Source organism: Lathyrus oleraceus, chromosome 4 (genome assembly GCF_024323335.1).
Source record: "Lathyrus oleraceus cultivar Zhongwan6 chromosome 4, CAAS_Psat_ZW6_1.0, whole genome shotgun sequence".
Classification (NCBI taxonomy): Eukaryota; Viridiplantae; Streptophyta; class Magnoliopsida; order Fabales; family Fabaceae; genus Lathyrus; species Lathyrus oleraceus.
In genome coordinates this window covers 181,753,073-181,777,547 of record NC_066582.1, presented here as the reverse complement: position 1 = coordinate 181,777,547, position 24,475 = coordinate 181,753,073, and the positions used below count along the sequence as shown (strand labels likewise).

General features: G+C 38.5%; 1 long non-coding RNA gene and 1 other non-coding gene across 2 annotated transcripts; both read right to left on the bottom strand.

The window, feature by feature from the left end:
* Window positions 1-14,983: 14,983 nt before the first annotated feature.
* Window positions 14,984-16,638, bottom strand: LOC127074417 (uncharacterized). Its single transcript, XR_007785997.1, has 2 exons — window positions 15,772-16,638; window positions 14,984-15,310 (listed from the first exon to the last, which is right to left on the bottom strand). It is a non-coding gene; the product is annotated as an uncharacterized LOC127074417 (long non-coding RNA).
* A 6,680-nt stretch (window positions 16,639-23,318) lies between these two features.
* Window positions 23,319-23,425, bottom strand: LOC127077937 (small nucleolar RNA R71). Its single transcript, XR_007787696.1, has one exon. It is a non-coding gene; the product is annotated as a small nucleolar RNA R71 (small nucleolar RNA).
* Window positions 23,426-24,475: the final 1,050 nt, after the last annotated feature.

Below are 24,475 nucleotides of genomic sequence, written 5' to 3'. Positions count from 1 at the left end.
GTATCAGATAATCACTTTCAGATGCAATCACAAATATGCTTACTTGGTAAAAAGAAATCTCCCGGGAGAGGAATAACTGGCTTTCAGTTTCTTCCACAAGATAGTAACAAAGTTATGGTTACCTGTGCTGATTCACAAGTCAGAATCATTGAAGGGCTTAATGTTGTTTTCAAATTCAAAGGCCTTAGTGCAGGAAGCCTAATGTCGACATCTCTTACTTCGGATGGAAAACACATTTTATCAGCGTCTGAAGACTCCAATGTATATCTGTGGAATGTTAGTGACGACGAGTCTCACACCATGAAGGCTAAGAAGATTAAGTCCTGCGAGCGGTTTTATTCAAACGCATCTGTTGTAGTACCATGGTGTGGTTTGAAATCCGACAACATTGAAAATTCTAAACCATTGGATGTCCTAAATAAAAGTTCACCCCAAGCTCTATGCCTCGATCCACCGTCTTCATTTTCTCTAGGCCAAGATTTTTTCTTGGATTCTATCCCGAAAGGTTCCGCAACTTGGCCCGAAGAGAAACTTCCTACTTCAAGAGGCTCCGGATTTGGATGTGTACAAGTGCGGTGGATGTGGCACGACTCTTCAAGCTAAGAAAAGAAAAAGTAAAGCTGCAAACTCAGAATCCAGCTCAAATGAGATTGATGCAGCTCCACGAAATTCATTTACTGCTAAAAGATACATTTGATGATATAGAAGTCAATAACATTAGTTTGAAGATTAGTGTTTCACTGGGAGATTTGACTAAATCTCCAACCAGCAATAGTTCATCACACTTGATTGAAAAGAATCGGAAACGTCGAATTGAGGGCCCTATACTGGTACTTCGGGGGCACCGCAGTGAAATAATCAGTTGTTGTGTTAACTCAAATCCCGGAATAGTTGTTTCTTGCTCTCATTCATCAGATGTTCTCTTGCACTCCATTAGAAGAGGACGTTTAATTAGAAGATTGGATGGTGTGGAGGCCCATATTGTCTGTCTCTCATCTGAAGGGGTTGTAATGACTTGGAATTAATCACATCATACTCTCAGTACCTTTACTCTCAACGGTACTCCAATTGCAAGAGCATAATTCTCCTTCTTTTGCAGTATCAGCTGCATGCAAATTTATGTTGATGGGACAAGTGCTTTGATCGGAGTTAATTCTCTAGAAAATGGTAGAACATACAATAACAGTTTAAATTCACAGTTGAATAAGTCAGGTGTTGATTTTGATTTAGAATCAGAAGAAACTGACGAAAACAACAGAACAGATCTTCCATCACCGTCAGTGTGCTTCCTGGATATGCATGCTCTAGAGGTATCTCATGTATTAAGACCGGGAGAAGGGCAGGATATCGCAGCTTTAACTCTAAACCCGGGGAGAAAGAAGACAGCAGTACATTTCCAAATCATAAAGTCTTGTCATCACAGATTCAATCGTTGAAAGCTGCAATTTATGCAATTGAGCCTGTTATGCCTGAAGACGCACTTGTTGGTGCTTGGAGGAAGTCTTCTCATAATATATGGATCAAGAGGCTTAGACGCACCTCGAATTTAGTGGAGCTTTTGCAAGTCCTTGCTGATTTTGTTGGTGCCATCAATAAGGGCTGGTTATTTCAGTGCAAATTTCCAAACGGTGTAATTGAAGAAACTGTTACGTCTTTCACATCAATGCCCCATACTTCATCTGCTCTTGCCCTGTGGTTGGTGAAGTTAGATGCCATTATTTATCCTTACATGGTGGTAGTGACATTGACACTAGTGGCAGAATTCCAATCACAGTTCATGAGGCAATAGTTTGGAGGGAAAAGATACACAGTGGACCTGCTGATGCTTTCCATTTTCACTGCAGTAAAATAACTTGGTAAGGCAGTAAAAGTTCACAAGCAACAAAAATGAGAACATTTTCACAGAAGAAGTACAAGGTACATGTTACCTTTTTCAGAATAAGCACCAAAACAGGATAGACAAGCTGGTAGCATCACAATCATTTCCAATTCCAATACTCTTTTGATCTCAGTGACCCATTCCAAACCCTAGCAGGGTGAATATAAAAGCAATAACATTCTCAGCGTGAAGGGCGGCTATTGTTCAAGAAGAAAAACCCCTAAGAATCCTTTGACGGCTAAACGACAAAAAACAACCCTCCATACTCCACACTTCAGCTGTACAAGCAAGTCGAACCAACAATCATTGTTGCATCCTCAACTCCACCTTCGAAGATTCGCGAAGGTAAGACTCCAGGCCATCGCTTTTATTTTTTATTGTTGTTGGAAGTTTTATTTCTTACGTTCGACATCAGCTTCAATTTGCCACGCATATTTTGTTGTTGCTCTGTTTTTTGTCTGTTATATATGGTTGTGTTTCGTTTGTCTGTACGCATCGCATGAGATGATGAACCATGGCAGCAGTTCATGAAGAATCTCGGGTGGTCATTTCCGTTTATGTTTGTCATTTTTTAGGAAAAAAGTGTTTTACTTTGTTCACTTGTTATTGTCATTTTTCTTTTTTTTCATTATCATTATTATTGATAGAGTACACTTTAGCATTTGAATGGCTACAGACATCTTTTACTCTTGGAGAAATACCGTGAGTGAGCCGCCTCGGATACCTTGTTGTCATTCGTGCGTTGCCATTCTTGATGTTGATAGAATATGATACAGATTGTGTTTTATTTTATGGATTATGTATTACTGGGCGTGCCATTTGTGTGAATGACCGTCCATGGTTGAGTGGTAGGGGCACTCCTTACCTACCGTAAGGCCTTGGGTTAAATCCCTACCATTGTTATTTTTGTAACTCATTTTCTTTTATTTTAGTGCTTTCAAATCTCCTTTTCTATATTTTGTTCTCATTTCTCCGACGCTCGCTAACTTCAACGTTTGTCCCTGATTTACTTTATGGTTGAACATCGATTTTAATTTATGGATTTGACAATTTTCTTGTTATTTATCCACGATTATTTTTATCGATATATTGATAGTATTTCGCCGCGTTTCATTTAATCGCATATGACATTTCAATTGTTGTCAATATGTGCAAACCGGCTTGGAGCACATTATTTAGGTTTTGTGTGTTTCTCAATGTCCATCCGTGCAAATCCCAATTTTTACTTTTTTATTTAATTAATTTTCGAGTGTTTTGTATATATAAATTGTTGTATTTATTTTCTTCACATGGCTTACTCTTGGGCCTCCTTACAATGAACCAGTTCTCTTGCACTTACACTCATATATTGCACTATTTGTTGTTTGGGCCCGATTTAATTATTCCAGTATTTTGAATCCCCATTTGACAAAATGTACCCCACTCCCCCGATGTGTAATAATTTTACTGTTTTATTTCTTTATTGCTTGGTTGTTTAGTTAGCTACTAACACAAGAATAAAATCAACCATTTCTAAAAATATCAAAAAAATAAGACTCGATCCAACGTCGAGTATTTTCTCAATAAAACAAATCAATCAATTTCTCCCTCTCATTTCTATTCCATTGCTTTCAAACCTTCATCAAATGCTTGATCCAACGTCAAGCTATTTTTCATAATCAAAAACTCAAAAAAATATTAATTCATAGTGTCGCATTACGCGAAAAACCGGCGGGAAAACAAAACAACAGAGCCGCCATCGTGCGTTATTTATCCCAAAGAGGGAAAGGAAACGCTCGAAGTAAACCTGAAAAAGACATGGTCTCGCGACCAAAGAGAGATGGGATCGGGAGTCGGTTATGCGAAGGGAAGGTATTAGCACCCCTACGCATCCGTCGTACTCGATGGGATCCACGCACAAAAGGAAGGATAAAGGTTGCTAAAAACTGCTCACAAACATCAAGCACTGGCTGAAAAGAGACACAGGAAAGACAAAAGAAACTAACTCGGCAGGATATCGCATCCTGGGCCTACGTAGTCTGTCAGGCACAGACATCAGAGTCGACGTAGTTCGGGACAGGGGAAACGTGCTCGCTAGGATGTTGCATCCTATGCATACGTATCTTCTCCGACCGGAGAAGAATCAGAGCACTCGTAGCTCGGCTAACGCACGCCAAACAAAACCACACAGGAAACCGACTGCCAATCGCTGGACTTACGTCAGACTCCACACAAACAGGCAAACCTGGAAACCGAATGCCAATCGCTGGACTTACATCAGACTCCGAACCAACAAACACACACTGGAAACCAAATGCCAATCGCTGGACTTACATCGGACTCCAAGCACACAACAAACAAACACACAGGAAACCAACTGCCAATCGCTGGACTTACGTCAGACTCCAACACACACAAAGGGGTTGAAAAAGAAAAAGGCGCCCGGAGAGATCAGCTCATCTCCTGCCTACGTACCTCATCTGGTATGAGGATCAGGGCGACGTAGTTCCCCTACGCAGGGAAAAAGGACTAGCCTAACCGGATACAAAGGGAGACACAAACCACTAGGGAGACTACGACTCGAGCCTAGAAGTTATCATGCATACGATCCCTAAGTTAAGGTTGCTATCTAACTTGCACAGGGAGCAAGCTATCCTAAACAGCACAGGAAAATACATATAAGCACAAAAAGCAAGCACACACACTATATGCACACAATTGGGCTCATACAAGGTTAGGCTGTGAAACACAAGCGAATTGGAATCGGGTGTAATTAGCTCTTAACCCTAACATTGAGAGTTAGGGTGAAGCAGATGAAATGGGAAGTGAGGGTAAGACCTCACAGCTCTTATCCCTGGCCTGGGAGAGCTTCAGACAAATGAAAGTGTGGGAGTTCAGAAAGTTGGAACTCTTCTCCACATGTGACTGACACAACAAAGATCTTGGGTTAATATCCACAATGCATCAACATGTAATGTGAGAAAAGGGATGACACACTGAATAGCAGGAGATGGATTACACATCTCTTTTATCTGCCAATTGCCTTATCAAAGGTCTTTTCCTGCTTGGCACAAAGATAAACAAACACAAGCATTGCCTCTTAAGGAGGGCTTCAGACAGGTGCCTGCCCAAGTAACAGGACAGGTCTTCCAGACTACATGAAGTCAGAGAAATTATACCTCAATGCTTAAGCAACCAAGCAAAAGCAAAAGCAAGTTCAAAAGAACTTAAGCAACTAATGTACCTGAAAAAAAATCTAACTCAATCAGTATACAAGTCAAACAGACAAACAACATTCAACAGTCAACAGTCAACAGTACACAGTCAAACAAGCAAGCAATGCAACAAGGTGCAAGCCATAAGCTCAACTCAAATGAGCTAAAATCCACCTACAAAACAACTCAAGACTAGTCAACATCAACCAATTATTCAACTCAAGCAAGTGAATCAATCCCATTATGGCCATGTGCTTCTTAACCTGAAAACAAAGCTCAAACATGAGAGGCAAACCACTAGGTCAAGGCCTAGGATCAAAGAGGGAGGAAAAATCCAAAACAGAACATGAAACTCAACATGAGTCAACTTCAATCAATTAAGAACATAATCCAAAAGGTCTCATGTCAATAGCAGCAACCAAATTCATTTCACAAACCAATCATGGCAAGGTATGCAAGTTGAAAGCACATTGAGGCAACAGAATGAACAAATGCACATTAATTCAAAAATGATTCAATTAATCTCAAGAAAAATCATGGCTAAACAGAACATGCAACATGATCAACACACAAAAAATTAGGGCAATTGGACATGATTAGGCATGGTAATCAAATTCATCAAGTCAAGGCAATCAAAACAAGCTCAAATAGGACACAACTTGGCACATCAACTTAGCACAAGCCTAAAACAGAAATGAAACATGATAAAGACCTCAAACCAAATCCAAAACAAACTTTAACATGTCTAGAAACAATGTGCAAAATTTCACATCCATATGATAAAGCACCAGCATTTCACAAATCAATGAAATTCAAGACTCTTCAAAAGTGCACAAATGACCATCCAGAATGAAAAATCTCAAACAAATCAGAAATGAATCCAAAAATTCCAAGAAAATTCATGATCAAACACAACATCCCTAGGAAGCATCATATAGAAAATCACATCCATTGGACTTCATTTGGCATGGCAAAGAAATTCATCAATTTGGACAAGCAAAGGTGTGACACACATTGTCACACCTACATTCACAAGATCATATCTCAGGAATGGCACATGATAAAATTGCAAACTCAACACCAAAATGTCCGGCATGAAGTCTAGTTTAAGCATGTCAAATTTCATAGGCATTGGATTAAAACTCATCATTTCACAAGAGATATGGCAAGCAAGGTACAAAAAACATGTATGTTCACAATCCCTAGCACCAACTAATTTCCAGCCATGCACAAATTGTGGAAAAATAACCAAAAAATACTAGACAAAATAAGGAAAACAATGCAAAAATTCCCATATTTTTTGGATGATTATTCAATGATTTATGAATTTTGAAAGTGGAAGAAAAAATAAAAAACATGAAAAGCATAGTATGAATGTGGTATGAGGAAAAGGAAAAAATATGTGAATGGCATTTGAACAATGTCATAGGCCAGTATCGAACAGAGGTGAGATTCAAATGAGCGCGCCAACTGGATGAAACGCTGTGTTTCATTAATCCAGTTGGCAGGGTCAACGATGATATGGCCTGGTCAAAGCGCTCTGAGCGAATTGTTTTGCCATGCAAGCGCATACGTGGTCCAGTCACATTCAAACCCTAATCAAAACACCCTAAGGCAACGGAAAAGCGCTTCCATGCATCAAAACCGTTCTCTAAACATGAAGGTTGCAAGGAAATCCGCAGGAAATGAAGAACATCATATGAACACGATGAAGATCATGAAGATCTTCATCCATTTTTCCAGAAAAAATTCAAACATTCCAGAACTCAAAAACAAGCATAGCATTGTAAAGATCATCCATCAGGCATCAAGAATCCACAATTATTTCATCAAAAACACATCATACATGCACGGATCGAATGAAACAAGAATCATCATCAAAAGTTCAAACTAACGTATCTCACTCAATTTGGCACGGATTTCAGTGATTCAAAGCTCAACATCATCAGCATTCAAAGATTAACAACAATAGCACAAGGATTTTATGAAATAGAGAGATTAATTTTGTGACCTCTTGTAGAACAGTTCTGGAATTAGCTGGATTCAAGGCCTTGTGATGCTTGAAAACTCTTCTACAATGCTTATGAAGTTAATTGGATGAGAGCTGGATGTTCAATTATGCACGAATCTACCAGAATATGGATCTGCCATGGATGCTTCAAAGCTTCGAGTATGCCTCAAACTTGCACGAATTCTCCTGATTCTTCCTTCAATCTTGCTCAAATGTGCATCCAGATGATGAATTCCTCAAGAAAAGTGCAAGGTGTTTGAAGAAATTGAGAGAACAAAGTGAGAGAAAATTTGTGAAGAGATTCTAGATCTGAAAATTGTGATTATGGTTGGATGAAAACAGTTATGCTTAGGCTTATATACTTGCTCTTAATCATGTCCTTAATCATGCTTAGCCATATGGTAATTGGATTAGTGAGAATGGAGTGTTTATGCCAATTTGCAATTTCACCCTTTATGCATGAAAAAAATGGAACATTACACGAATTTTGGATCAAATTCACTCAAAAGTTCATTTTAGAGCCAATGCAAGTGTTGGAATGTGAAAACAATGCATTATTTTTAAATTTGAAAATTCCCTCCAAAATCAAATGAAAAACCAAAAAATATGTGATGAGAATGCATGGCATGTGATACATGTTTTGGATAGTAGAGATCAAGAGAAAAATGTTGCAAAAAGAGCCATCTCATTTGGACATTTGGTGTGAAAGTTATGCATGTTTGAAGTTCAAAGTTCACTTGGCCATGATTGATCCATATCTCTTCAACCACACATGAGAAATTCATGATCTTGGACTTTTTGGAAATGGGAGAGAAAGATCTTCAACTTTAATGTTGGACAAAATTTCATTTGAAGCTTTCTTGATGATGTAATCTTGAGGAGAAAACCTTTCCATTTTTGGCAATTTCAAATTACAGGTCACTTACTATTTTTGGAAAGTTTTGATCTGGCCTCAAATATTTCATTGTTGATGTTTGAAATGTCAAATGAGACTTGTATGGACATGAATGAGGCCTCTCTAACCATCTCCCACCTTCAAATCCATGGTTGAACTGACAGTTGACTTTTGTTGACTTTCTAGGGTTTCAGATGAATTGATCATTGACTGATGAGCTTTGAACATCCAATGCTTGACCAAACCACTTCAAAATGATCCTTGAATCATATGAACTCATTGAACCAACCCTAGGGCTTTGATTCCATAGAAAATGCACTTGCTTGCTTGCACAACTGGATCTCCTGACCAGTCTTGACTGATGACTTGAAAGACTATGCAATGAACAATGCAAATGTTAATGACTTAAAAATGAAAATGTATATACAAATGGGAGGTGCAAATTTGAGGTGCTACACATAGTTAAGACCTCTTCAATAAGATGGAAGTGGAACGTGGTGTATACCGCGCACTCCTGAGACTAGGATTCGAGGCGGATGCCTCGCTCATCCTAGTTCTCGCCATCATCCAAATTTATCCACTTTGTTTTCTCTCAAACACTCATTCAAATTTCTCTTAAACTTCCATCAATACTTGATCTAGGGTCAAGTCATTTTCACAACAAAACTCAAAATACCTAATTCTTATTTAACACTTTTTCAATAAAGGTGGAAATGGAACATGGTGTATACCGTGCACTCCTGAGATTAAGATTCGAGACGTATGCCTCGCCTATCTTAGCTTTCGCCATCGTCTAAAATTATCAATGAGGTTTCTTCAAACCCTTTCTCAATCAAATTCTAAAATACTTAATTCCTATCTTAACCTCTTTCAATAAAGATGGAAATGGAACATGGTGTATACCGTGCACTCCTAAGGCTAGGATTCGAGATGTATATCTCGCTCATCCAAGTTCTCGCCATCACTCAAAATACACCAAACCAATCAATTTCTTTTTCTCGCCGCCGTGCGATTAACCCTTCAAACCTTTTTCTCAAACGAAAGGTACTTTGTTTCAAAGCAATGCAAGGCAATGTTTTTCCACCTGTTTTGGGTAGTCCAACAATGTTTTCGTCGATTTGACACAAAGTAGCTTTCGCTAAAATCGACCAACAAACAGACATTTTTCTACCCAGAACTACGTAAGCCTTGATTTCTCTGTTGAGATACGTAGGAGCAGGATTTGTAAATCTTGTCAGGCCCACTAATAAAAAACTTAGGTTTAGTCCTTCGTCAAAAATCCAAAAACATCTCTTCTCATCCTTTCTTTCTTTCCCACCTAATAATTCGAAAAGCCTAATATTTCAACTAACACTAACGCACACAACTGACCTAATGGTTCCCGTTGAGTACAACGGACGTGAGGGGTGTTAATACCTTCCCCTTGCGTAATCGACTCCCGAACCCTGATATTGGTTGCGATGACCATATCTTATCCTTTCTTTTAGGGGTTTTATCGATATTTTCCCTTTCCCATTTTTGGGAATAAATAAAGTTCGGTGGCAACTCTGTTCAGTCCATTATTGCGAGCGTGCGATCGCGCTTCACTTAAGGTCGTTTTCTCATTTTTTTCATATGAGGTACAACAGTGTGGATGTTGCTGACTTGTGGCTGGTCCTAGGCGTGAGAGTTCCGCCAAAATTCAAAGTCCCCGTGTTTGATAAGTACAATGGAAACTCTTTCCCGAAGACTCATGTACAAGCTTACTTCCGCAAGATGATCGCGTATTCTGATAATGAGAAGCTGCTCATGTACTTCTTCCAGGACAGCCTAGCTGGGGCATCCTTGGAGTGGTATATGAGGCTGGACAGAGCCCATATTCGCTGCTGGAGAGACTTGGCTAAGGCCTTTGTGAAGCAATATCAGTACAGTACGGATATGGCACCTGACAGGACTCAGCTCCAGAATCTGTCTCTCAAGAGCAACGAGTGCTTCAAAGAGTATGCTCAACGCTGGAGAGAGTTGGCTTCCCGTGTTCAGCCTCCGATGTTGGAAAAGAGATGGCCAACATGTTTATGAACACACTGCCTGGATCTTATTTGGAGCGTCTGGTGGGTTGCAACGCCTCGAATTTTGTTGATGTGGTCTCTACCGGTGAGAGGGTGGAGAACTACTTGAAGACATGTAAGATCCAAAATGGGGTTGGATCATCTTCGGGGTCAAAGAAGCCGTTCTTAGGAGGACATAAGAGGAGAGAAGGGGATGCAAATACCATATCTTCTTATCAGAACAGGGGTAACCGGAGGAATAAATTTCAGAATTACCATCAACAACCTTATGTTGCAGCAGTGACCATTCCGGCTGCAGCACCAGTGCAACAACAACAACCTCAACGTCAACAAAATCAATACCAACAACAACAGGGTAACAAACCTGCTTATCAACAGAGACAGAGGATGATGGATAGGCGTTTCGACACTCTTCCGATGTCGTATGCCCAGTTGCTTCCCAACCTTCAACATTTGCAACTTGTGCAGTTACGCACTTTGGCTCCTCCCATTGGCAGGCTTCCAGTGGGTTATGACGCCAATGCTAGGTGTAATTTCCACTCTGGGGCACCTGGCCACACTATTGAGAACTGCAAAGCTTTTAAGCACGTGGTTCAGGACCCTATTGATTCAAAGGCCATTAACTTTGCCCCGGCTCCTAATGTTGTCAACAATCCTATGTCGCGGCATGGTAGAGCAAATGTTAACATGGTTGAAGGAGAAGTCAAATTAGTCAAGGAGGTGTTGAAGCTGAAGACTCCGCTGTTAGAAATCAAAGAATACTTGCTAAAGGCAGATGTTTTCCCCGGCTGTGGGAGCGGTTGTTTGGGTTGTGTTGCACAGGGTGAGGGTTGTGTGAAGCTGCAGCAGGGTATCCAGGCCTTGCTTGACGATGGTATCCTCCAAGCTGAAGACTTATCTGCCCAAAGGTCTGTTGAAGGGGTTATTGAGAATGCAGATGTTGATCCTCTCTTTCCTGAAGATGCTGAAGAATTTACAAATGTTGTTCCTACTGATTTTGTAATTCCCAATGATGTAATTAATTTTTCTAATGTTGTTGCTGATATTCCAAACATGGTGTTTGATTCTGATGTACTTGCTGAACTTGATTCCGATGTTTCGGATGTTTGTACTTCAATAAATAAGATTTCTGAGTATGACTGTGACGTTGCCACTATCACAATTTTCTACCCGACCGCTCAGATCAGTGCCCTAGTAGCGCAACCGGTACCACCAGTGCGACCGCATCAATCCACTATGACCATCACGACCCCTGGTCCTTTACCTTTCACCAGCGAAAGGGTCATTCCTTAGCATTACGGAGGGAGTGTGTACACGCATGATCATGGAGTGGAGCAGTCACTGAAAGTAGAAGAGGTGCAGGATCAGAAGTCTGAACCTGGAATTGAGATAAAAGATCCCGTAGTGGACAATGTTCGTGGAATCAGGCGATTCACCAGAAGTGGTAGACTGTTCTCACCACCGGTTACCCAACCTGATAGTGTTGACTCCGCGGCGAAGGCCAAAGGCAAGAAAGTTGTGAATGAGGGTACCTCTGCACCACAGGTTGGCTCTGAGCCTGCTTTTGCGAAGGATGTGGACGAACTTTTGAGAATTATAAAGAAAAGCGATTACAAGGTAGTCGATCAGTTGATTCAGACGCCATCCAAGATATCTATTCTCTCACTCCTGCTGTGTTCGGAGGCACACAGGGAGGCACTCCTGAAGGTCCTTAATGTTGCATATGTGCCTCAGGAGATCTCAGTGAACCAACTAGAAGGGATGGTTGCAAATGTTCATATAAGCAACGGGTTGGGTTTTACTGATTCTGACTTGACGCCAGCTGGACACGATCATAACAAGGCTTTGCACATCTCGATGGAGTGTAAAGACACTGTGCTATCCCATGTTCTGGTGGATACAGGTTCCTCTCTCAATGTGCTACCCAAGAGAGCCCTGTCAAGGTTAGATGTAGAAGGTTTGATCTTGAAGCCTTCCAATCTTGTGGTGAGAGCCTTTAATGGTTCTAAGAGGTCGGTGTTCGGAGAGGTAGAATTGCCAATTCAGATTGGATCACAAACCTTTAACACCGTATTCTATGTGATGGATATCAGTCCTTCGTATAGCTGCTTGCTAGGTCGTCCTTGGATCCACAATGTTGGGGCAGTCTCCTCGACCTTGCATCAGAAGATCAAGTTCCCGGTCAACGGAAGAATTAACACTGTCTGTGGTGAGGAGGATATCCTGGTCAGTAACCTGTCTACATTCAAGTATGTAGAGGTAGAAGGTGAGATTCATGAGACCCTGTGTCAGGCCTTTGAGGCAGTTCAAGTCAAGGATGCAGCTCTAGTGGAAGAGGTTGAAGCAGGTGCATCTTTGTCGTCCTTCAAGCAGGCACAGGCCTTGGTAAATTCAGGTGTTGCTCCCGGTTGGGGACGTCTGGTGGATTTACCTGTAAAGGAAGACAAGTTTGGGATTGGGTATCAGCCGGCATTAACTTCTACAACTTCAACGCCTCAGACTCATCAGGGGCCAATTACTTTCTCTAGTGCTGGCATCATTCAGTACGGCCAGGTCTCTGCAATCAACAAAGAAGATGGGGATAGTGATTGCGATAGTGACAACTGGGTGCGTCCAAGTGTCCCGGGTGAAGTTCTCTGCAACTGGTCTTCTGAAGAGATTATCCAAGTCACTCTTCTTAAAGAGTAATTTTCTTTGTTTATTCATGCATATCCAAGTCTTACGTTCCGCCCAGGGCGTGATGACTCATTGTAGGGCTCATCTATGTGGATACTGTCGCATCTCGAAAAATACGATTCCTCGCGATGGTCGCGGAAAAATTTATGTTCGAACAGAGTCGCCACCGAACTTTATTTATCCCAATGAAGGAATAGGAAAATATCGATAAAACCTTTTAGAAAATAGAATAATGGTCGTCGCAACCATATTCGGGTTCGGGAGTCGATTACGCAAGGGGAAGGTATTAGCACCTCTCACGTCCGTTGTACTCAACGGGAACCTTTTAGTCTAATTTGCTATTTGAATGTTAATTGCATGTTATTCGCTTTCTCCGGGTAATTAAATATTGGATAGAGATGGATGAAGACCTCAAGAGGAGAACGGGGAGGTTTTTTTATTAGTGTGCTCGCGAAGATACAACAATCTCCTGCCTACGTATCCTTATAGTGCAATAAGGAAATCAGAGCATTCGTAGTTCGGGCAACTACGGTTTTGGTGTGTTTTGTTTGATGAACGACTGTGTAGGTCGGCGTTCTAAAGGCTAAACGCTGGCTTGTCTACTCTCGACGGAGGCTTAAGCACTGGTTTGTTATGCGCATTAGAAAGGATTGACAGTGTCCTTTTTGAAAGGGTTTTGGTCACGCGGGGGTGACGAGTTGAATTGATGTGTCAAATGTTTGATTGGTTTCGATCGCACGGGGGCGAGAAGTTAGGTTTGATTTGTTTGAGATGTTTTTGAAGAACGACGAAAGATTGAGCAATGTGGTGTTCACCAATCGTCCAAATCTTTCGAGGAATAATAAGGCGTCCGCCTTCTAGTCCCTTTTCGTTCGAATTATTTCGAAAGTTTGTTTGCGGATGCTGAATACGCACGGTAGTGAGGCGTACGCCCCCTACTTGCTTATTCTAGGAATAATAAGGCGTACGCCACTTATTCCTTTATCCAAGTTTATTTAGCGTGTTTTAGTCGGAAGTCGATAATTTGTGCAATATGGCGTACGCCAATTATTCAAATAATCGAGAGATAGCGAGGCGTACGCCTCTCATCTTTTATCATCCGAGGTTTAATTTAAGAAAGACATGTTTAGATGTTTGTATGTGATTTGCGAAAGTAGTTTGTATTTGAATTGGTAGGTTTGGATTTGTAGATGATTTGAGTTTATTCGATTGTGTTTTAATTTGATGACGAAGATTCGAGCAATGTGGCATACGCCAATTATTCGAATAATCGAGAGGTAATGAAGCGGATGCTCACTATTCTCCTTTTCATCCCAAATTTATAAAAAGATATATTTTGAGTATTACCCTAATTTAGGAAGATGATTTGTATTTTGTATGATTGTTAAGGTTTTAATTGAATGACGAAAATCCGAGCAATATGGCGTACGCCAATTATTCGAATAATCGAGAGATAATGAAGCGGATACTCACTATTCTCCTTTTCATTCAAAGATTAATTATTAAAAGGTTTTGAGGAGTGTATTGATTGAAAGGGTTTGATTTGAATGACGAAAATCCGAGCAATATGGCGTACGCCAATTATTCGAATAGTCGAGAGATAGTGAAGCGGAAGCTTACTATTCTCCTTTTCATCCCAATGTTTATGTTTAAAAGAGAAAATTCTTTTGAAATTGAATGGTTTGAAAAAATGATTTGAATTTGTGTTTATTAATGAAATGAAAGATTTTTTTGTGTATTATTTCATCTACTCGATTAATCAATAACCAAGTAGGTTTCATTGTAAGGAAGCCCAAGAGTAAGCTATGTGAGGTTGATGGCGATGCGAAGAGCAATCGACTTACAAGGGTATTTGAAAATGGGCTCAATGTTGAATCGAGAATTGTGATTTGTGCTTTTTGAAATTGGTTTGGATTGATGATGAATTGGAATGAAATTGAAAGTGATTATGAAATGATGATGGAAAAGAAATCGACCAACCTTTAGTTAAGTCAATTAATTGAATTAATTAAGATTAACTATCAAAATTATTTAATTATCCTAAATAGTTAATTAAAATTAATTAATTAAAATGAATTAATCCAACAAAAGTTCAATTAATTATTATTCAAAAAAACAAATGAAAATAAGTGACAATTTTGATTTATTTAATGAAACCGATATGCTCAAAACCGGTTTGTACATGATGACCATATGATTGAGGTCATACGCAAAATCATAACTCGGTGAAAATGTACAATTAATTTTATTGGAATTTTCGGGCGGCATAACGACATGAAATTGTCGAATCCAAGAATAAAACTCTGATTTTACCACAGAAAAACAATTTTGCATTATTTACAACAATATAGAATTATTTTACTAGATGTGTGGAGACTCATAAACCAACTAAAAGCAGGATGGAACCCTTATTAAACTATTGAACACAACATAAAGTTTCTATAAAGCCATGATATGCTAATAAAACTAAAATAGTGTATGAACAAAAACCACATAATTATCATGTACTATTTATTCACAGTATCCATAACAATAGCATACGAAGTGAGTTGCAGGATTTCAATTCATAATTCCCACAATAACAATATATGCCATATCTCAATGATCCTGAAACGTACAATATTTTAAACAGAGTTATCATCATCAGTTAAAACAATAGAAATCAATTCAAGCATATAAAACTAAGGAACACTATATCAATATATATCTACATAAAGTCCTAATTATGTAATCACTAATTCATATATTAGAACTTCAAATTAAAATGGTAAATATTTTACAGAGGGTCCATCCACATATTTAATCCAACTCTCACAACACAATGCAATGAACATAACATTAACACTGGCAGCTCATAATTATCTACATATTAAAACATATAAAATGAATCAACCAAACTAAAGCAAACTTCATCAAACTAAAATAAATCTAAGCAAACTAATATTATGACTATTTACAAATTATCTACAGAGTATCAGTTAAAACATGATAAAACAATCACAGTCCAATTTAACCAAAATTTATATTCCACGACTTTAACACGATTGAACTTGAGATAAAAAATTTACCGGCTACAAAATTGAACTTGTCGAGTCCAGCCCAACTAATGCACGAACAAAAATCAACATATCGCGGAAGTTGTCGTGTGTATCTATGAATGAGTCTTTGTAGAGGGAGATCGTAGGAGTTGCAGCTCGGAGCATATATGACGGAGGTCGGCGTTTGGATAGGTGGTAGCTATGTTTCTTCATTTTCTGGCGGTAGCGGAAGAAGTCGGAAGAAGGTTGGAAAGATTATGGAATGCGCAACGGTGGAGGTTGTCGGCGGAAGGGTGTGCCAGTGAGCGGTTGACGTGCGTACGGAAGGAGTCCGTCGCCGAATCTTGTTGTTTTGAGGGTGGTTCTTGTTGATTAACGGTTTGTTTTCGCGGTTTTGAGTTTTCGACGGTGGTGTTTGTCGACTTTAGCTCGCGGCGGTTGGAGAAGGATCTTTGTCGGCGACGTGTGTTGTGTGGTTGTTTGAGTGGTGTAAAGGTTGGTTTTGAGAGTGAATCGGAACGGAGAGGAAGATGGACGGTTGATGGTGAAGGGTTGTACGGCGATTTTGACGGTGGATGGAGGGGAGTGGTAGTTTTCGTATGGGTTTGTGAGATGAAGACAGATTTTTTTCTTCTTTTTTCTGTTGGAGTGAGCGTGGAAGGGATCCGAGAGAGTGAGTGGAGTGTGAGCTTTTGAGGTGTGAGAGATGAAAGGAATTTTTAGGGATGTCTCAGAGATTTTTGTGAGATTTTTATGGATTTGGTGGTTAAGTGTGAGAGACGTTGGGAGTGGATTTGAGAGATTTTTAGAGTGGATTTTTGTGTGGATTTGGCAGAGTGGGATGAGTGTGGTTATGAGTGGCCTCACGCGCGTGTGTGCTAGCTGGCCAAGAATCCAATGCACAAAATAGATATATTTTTTTATGCAATAATGTTAATAATGCCAATTTTTATACAAAAATGTTAATACACAAAAAATGTTAATAAAATAAAAATAAACTTAAACTAGATATTAAATAATTCCTATTTAAGTATGCTAATTTTGACAATAAATCAAAGAAAGAGTAATTAAATAAGTAAATAAGAATTAGATTGACTAACAAAAATGAATGCAAAAATGATCGAAAAATTAAATTTAATGCACTACGAAGATCGGTACAAAATATATTTATTGAGGAAATACAGCATTTCTTTTAACTTCAAAATAATTTTGCACCGGTTAAAAGGCTCAGGCGAGTCAAGATATAACCGAAACAGTCACTGTTGATTTTGCCTGTTCTTGAGAAATGATTCAACCGATTTGTCTGTATTTTCAATAAATTCATTCTGACTGACATTTTAGGTGTTATTCATAATGCAATGTATGTCATGCTATGCATATGATGCAAAAATAAAAATGAAATCAATTGTATGAAAAAAATTAAATATGTCCGGACAAAATTGGGGTATGACAGATACCTGCATTTTTTTATCATAAATAAATGACGTCTTTTTGCATTCAAATATTTTGTTCACTGTCTTTCTATTTTTGCAGTTTTCAAAAATCAAAGATATAAAAAAAATCTACATTTGGCAATGTTTTGTTTAGTTTCCACTTCTTGTTCACACTCATAAGCACATACCATCACTCATGCAGATGCACGTCACAGGATCCTATTGATAACAGTTCTGCTATGGCTCGCTTCGACTTTGAAAATCCAATCTTTCAAGCTGAAGAAGATGGTGATGAAGACTGTGAACTCCCTGAAGAACTTGCCAAGTTATTAAAACAGGAGGAAAGGGTCATTCAACCGCATCAAGAGTCTGTTGAAGTGATTAATCTCGGCACCGAGGACGCCAAGAGAGAAATCAATATAGGGGCTGCTTTGGAAGATAATGTGAAGAAGTGGCTGATTGAATTGCTGCAAGAGTATGTTGACATCTTCGCTTGGTCTTATCAGGACATGCCAGGGCTTGACACAGACATTGTGGTACACCGTTTGCCATGTCCTCTTTCACATCCTTTTGGAATCATCTCATTTGGATCCATGGTTTGAGAGATACATTCATTTAAAGTGGGCATCATGACTTGATTTTCTAGGCAGATTTTGGGCCTGGCTGGCCCAATCAGATTTTCTAAGCATGCTGCACAAACCAGTCACTTTTTTACCTCTTTTGGCCATGCATTGGACATCCATTCACTTAAGTTTGGCCCAAAATAACAACATTTTACACCTCACTTCACACTTTTATTCTTATGGATAAATCACTTACTAAAAAGCCCATGAGAACACCTAATCCACCCTATTTAAGAAGCTGAAACACTAATCCTAAAGGAGCATTGGAATTTCGTGGCAAGGAGGAAAAGCTTCATCACATATCAGATTTCATTCCACTTCTACTTTCCATTAGGTAATCATCTCTTCCTTGACCATGTTTTGATATATCTGCGCTTGCTTACCATGTTCATCACCATTAATCCTTCCATTTTCATATTTCTTTTTCTTATTTAAAATATTTTCTTCGTCCATAAAATTACCCAAAAATATTTTTTACTTTTCTTAACGTTTTATTTAATTATATATAATTTTTATTTTCATATTTTTTTAAATTAATATTTTATTTTAATTATTTATTCTAACTGGTCCATTTTAACACACTTTTTTTATTGATTTTATTTTTATGACTTAAAATTATTCTTAGCATTTGATTTTTGGGATGAACATTGACCACTATCTCATGGTCAAACTGACATTTTCTTGGAATTTTATTTCCTATTTTCAATTTTTTTTGGATTTTTTTTTGACCTAGTTTGGTTGGTGGACTTTTAATTTGACTTCTATTTTATTTTAATTAATTCACATACCAATTTTTGTTATTTTTAAAATATTTTTGGGGGATGATGATGTCCTGGCCCCACCTCATTTTGTTTAATTTTTCATAATTTTATTGATTAATTTACTATTTATTCTTGATTTATTTCTAACCTAGTCTCATTAATTGACTTTTGGTTTGATCTCTGTTTTATTTTAATTAATTTATGTACCAATTTTCTTTATTTTTAAAATCTTTTTGGGGGATAATGATGTCCTGACCCCACCTTATTTAGGTTAATTTTTCATAATTTTCTTGATTAATTTACTATTTATTCTTCATTTATTTCTAACATAGTCTTATTAATTGACTTTTGGTTTGACCTATGTTTTGTTTTAATTAATTCACATGCCAATTTTCATTATTTTTAAAATCTTTTTGGGAGATGATGATGTCCTGACCCCACCTTATTTAGTTTAATTTTTCATAATTTTCTTGATTAATTTGCTATTTATTTGTTATTTTTCAAGTTGACTTGAATTTTCAGTTGACTTCTTTATGATCGATGTTTGACTTAGGGATTGCTTATGGCAATTGAAGAGATCTTTTGATCCTCCCTTGTTCATCTCATATGCCTTGTATTAGAGGCCTTTTACCTTGATTTTATTTGGTCCTTACCTCATTTCCCGATTAAATTATTCAGTGGACCCTTCGTGTGCATATTTTCATCTGTTTGATTCACCTGTTATCTTTTATACTTGTTTCTCTCATTCATGCTTTCTATTGCTTAATTATTTAACATGTTCATACGTCATGCATTGTTTAAATGCTCCATTATTTGATTCTTTGGTTTGATTATATATTGTTTATTTATCCGATCTGATTGATAACTGTTGCCTACTTGTATGATGTATGAGGCGTATATTCTTATTGTTTGTTTGCCATGAACAATCCCCATTCATAACAAATGTACCCCTCTCCCATAAAGTGTATAATATTTATTTCTTTATTTCTTTAGTCACCTGTTAATACAAGAATTAAAACGAACATATGATAACCATTTCAAAATAAGATCAAAAGCTCGATCCAACGTCGAGTAATCATTTTCAAAATATAACAGAACCAGCACGAATTCATCCATCCTTTTGTAAGTCAATTGTCTCAGGCATCGCCATCTACCTGTAAGTCGATTGCCTCCGGCGTCGCCATCTACCTTTATCCGTAACTCCTCTCCGCGCTCCATTCGTCGACTCTTGTTCCGTTTAGGTAGCACCCATTAGGTAGAATCTTTTGTATGATAACATAGGTAGAATTCCCTTATTCTTTGCATGCTAACATTAGGTAGATGTTCCCCTTTGTAAATCCTAACACATAGGTCCATATTGCATGACAACTCTAGAGCAGAGCTTCCCCATTTTTAGACCTTCCGTGCGTCTCCGATCTTGTGGCATGTCATTCCGTTCTATTGCAAAGAGGTAACTGCCTAAGACTCGACTCAGCGAGCTGTGACACCTACTGCTAGGACGTTGAACACGCTGCCCACCCTCCTTTGACACAGCTGGTGTCCTCTTTTGTAAGTCCATGTTCAAATGGCAATCCTTAACCTCTAGTTAGCCAAACTACGTTTTGCTCTGATTCTCATTCCAGATTAGAAACGTAGGCATAAGACGCGACGTCTTATCGAGCACACTTCTCTTTAACCCATAGGTAGCCGAGCTACGAAGACTCTGATTCTCATACTCATATGAGATACGTAGGCAGTGGATGCGACATCCTTGCGAGTCATTTTCTTTTAACCTTCCTTTTAGTAAATAGTACTTTAGAAATACCTACACCCTTTAGACTAGACTAACACTTATGAAAAGGGCTCCCTAGGAGTACCTAGGATGTTTTGGGTGCTTAAAACCTTCCCACTGCATAACCAACCCCTTTACCCAGATCTCTGACATTTTTACTAGTTTTTGATTCGATAAAACTTTTAGGTTTTTGTTCGCTTTCTAACCATTCCTTTGGATAAATAGAAGTGCGGTGGCGAATCGACTTGTATGGTTTACCTTGGATTTAGTCAATATCTCTAATGGTAACGAATACCCCGGTACATAACTATTGCATTTTCTCTTCAATTTTTCAGATCTGAATTTTGATTTCCTTGATCAATCTTCAGATCTCAAAGTTCCTAAACCTTCTTCTCTTGATCCATAGTGCAAACTATTTGCAAAAGAATCCAAAGCTCTTGACTCAAGTCCTTGCAATTCAAAGGTTTTCTTCAATTGTATTTTGCTTCGAACCAGCTTGTATATTGATCTATTTGCTTTGTTCTTGTGTGATATGAAGTCCTCTGCATAGAGGCAACATTATTGTGCTTTCAATTTTTGAAAATCTGATAACATGAAACTATATCACATTTTTAGACTTAATTTAATTAAATTATATCGTTATTTGATTCAATTTATTTTATATTATTCGATATTACTCGGTATTTTCTTATTATTTATTTCAGGTATCATTATTTAAAGCATATGTGAAAAAGAAAGAAGAAGGGTGCAAAAGGAGGATTTTCTAGGAAAAGCAGCAAGATGAAGCACCAAAGCCCAGCCCACGTTTGGAACAAAGGAAATGGCTGTCACGACCGCCACGAGCACATATCGAGCGTCACGTCCCAAGACCTAGTGTTACGACTGTAACACATAGTGTGACGGACGTCACACATCCCATCCTATATTTTAGCCTTTGCGTGCGTAACGGAGTGGACGTCTTTCCCCTAAATTTTCCCATGCACACTTTGAACCACGCTGAAGACTCATTCTACGACAGTTATTTTGAGAGGTGAATATAAATAGACCTCACAAAAGCCAATTGAAGGAGCTTTGCTCTCTCTTCTCCGTGCAATATTTTTCCAGCATTATAATTTTCCAGCATTCTAATTTTCAAGCAATTTATTTTCTTTTCTTTTCTAGTTTAATTTCCGAAGCATACAATCTATTTTCTCACGATAGTTTCTACATCGGAAATTATTGTGTAATTTTTACTGGATCTAACCTTACATCAGATCATAGTATTTTATTTCCTTGTTTTTACTTTCCTATCTGATCGAGAACTGTGAAGAACAAATCCAACCGGCTTGTGGTGGAGTGTTCGAGCATCGAAGCTAGGAGATAAAATCCAGATTTCTAGTATTTTTCCAGGTTCATTAATTAATTGTTTTGTTGTTTTAATTTACATATGATTTGTTCCGCTATTTATATATATTGTTTGTTTGATATGGCCGTATTTATGCATGATTATTGTTTGTGCATGTTTACCATGTCTGGCTAATTTATTTAGATATCGGTATGTAAAGTAAGCGGAATAAAGGAATCTAAATTGAGTTGGTTTAAATTTATTTCAAAATATAGTCACTCTTTTTCTGGTCTCAATTTACAAAGTTAATACCAAGGTCTTTGTACGAGAGTAAAAGACATAAAGAAGTTAAAATCAATAGAACGAGGGTTTGAGTTTTTAACTGGACAGTGTAAATTGAACATTAACTTTAAATCAGGGCGAAATCAATTTTTAAGGTTAACTAAATTCTAATTATTTTCAAAAATTATTTTTAAAAGTTAAAGTGAGGACGAGAGTTAAGCATTTAAGTTTAATCATATAATCTAAGTCAACAGAGCGAGAGTTTGAGACGAGGGTGTTTAAACGGTTAGTATTTTCTCAAAAGGAGTTTCTATAGATTCTATTATTTTCAAAAAGTGATTTTAGATTTAACGAAATAGTGAGAGCGTATGTTAAAATATAAAGTCATAGTCTAATTCAACAGAGCGAGAGTTTGAGGAAAAGACTTTTAATTAATAGTGTCTACTAAAAAGACTTATTTTAAAATTAAGAAAAAGACCAACGAAGATTTGATTCCCTAATTACGACGAACTACATACTGATATCCATATTATTTGATAGTTTATCTAGATCCAAATTTAGTTTTACTTTTCCCCCTAATCATTAAAGTATCATCCGCCTTAGCTTTACGCAATAACCCTAGAAAAATAGTAGATCGATTCATTAAGTCCCTGTGGGATCGATATCTTTTAAAACTACGCGATTAGACTGTGCACTTGCAGTTAGTACCCCGATAGACTCATAAAGTCACGATCAAGTTTTTGGCGCCGTTGCCGGGGACTTTTATTTAGTCGATATCGTAACTCTCCTGTTACGCTGTAGCGACTAAGGCAATTTTTTTTTCCTTTTTCGTTGATTTGTATGCCACACACTCGCTCACAAGGCGAGCCGTACTACTTACGAATCAATGACGGTGAACGATATCTCCGATTATTGCGACGAATTCGGGAGTATCGTGCTAGAAACAATCTTCCTCCAATCGAAATTCCTGATCTCAAAAATCTCCGTCCTTTAACGATACCAGCGATGGCCGAACCAGCTCGTGCTCTTCGAGATTACGCTGCTCCATCGCAGGATGAGCCGCATTCGAGTATTGCTCCACCCACCATCGAAGCGAACAACTTCGAACTTAAACCTTCGTTGTTGCAAGCAGTGCAACAGAATCAATTTTCTGGAAATCCTACCGAGTATCCAAACCTTCATTTATCCGTATTTGTCCAATACGCTGACACTGTTAAGGCTAATGGTGTCACTTCAGAGGAGATTCGACTTCGTCTCTTTCCTTTCTCGTTAAGAGATAAAGTTAGAAGATGGCTTCAGTCTCCTCTTTCCAACTCAGTCACCACATGGAATGAGTTGAAGAAAGTCTTTCTTGACCGATATTTTCCTCCAAGCAAAACAGCTATGTTGAGAGCCCAGATAAATGGATTTAAGCAAAAGGATAACGAATCTCTTTTCGAAGCATGGGAAAGATATAAGGACATGATGAGACTTTGTCCACACCATGGTTTAGAGGACTAGTTAGTAATTCACACCTTCTACAATGGTCTCTTGTACAACACAAGGTTAACAATAGACGCCGCTGCCGGTGGTGCGCTTATGGATAAACCTTACACCAACACTTATCAACTTATCGAGAGCATGGCCCAAAATCGTTATCAGTGGGGAAGCGACCGAACAATGGTAGAAAAACCTCAAACGAAAGGTGGCATGTACGAGATAAGTAGCCTTGATCATGTTAATGCAAAAGTGGATGCTCTTGCCCAGAAAATTGAAAGTTTAAACGTATCACCTCCAGCCACCATGGTTGCCGTAACTCAAAATTGCGAAGTCTGTCGAATTCAAGGTCACACTCCTACAGATTGTCAACTCCTAACAGGAATTCAAACAGATTAGGTGAACTATGTTCAAGGAAATCCTTACTCGAATACTTATAACTCAAACTGGAAGAACCATCCTAATTTTTCATATAAAAGTAACAACGCTTTATACGCACCAGGTCAAGCTCCCAGTCAAGCTCCAGCTGTACCACCTGGATATCAAAAGCCGACCCCATCTACACCTAACAATAACGTTCCTAGGAAGTCCAACTTGGAAATCATGATGGAGAACTTCATAGCTTCTCAACAGCAAACCAATAAAGAGTTCTTAAACCAGAATGTACACACTAGCGAATAGATTAAACAACTAGCAAGTAAAGTAGATGCCCTGGCTACCCATAACAAAATGCTGGAAACACAAATCTCGCAAGTAGCTCAACAACAAGCGCCTACTGCTGCCCCAACTAGTACATTTCCTGGACAACCCCAACCTAATCCGAAAGGCCACGCTCACGCAATTATATTACGAAGTGGAACAGAGGTAGAGGGACCATCTGACCCAAGGATTGAAAACCAAAACTCTAAAAAGTCAACTGAGGAAGAAGGTAAACCTAAGGAAAAGGAAGAGCGTAATAAGGAAACCGTAGAAAAAAAAAGAACCTTATGTACCTCCACTGCCTTACAAACCACCTATCCCTTATCCTCAAAGGCTAATTAAAACCAAAGACGCGGGCCAATTTA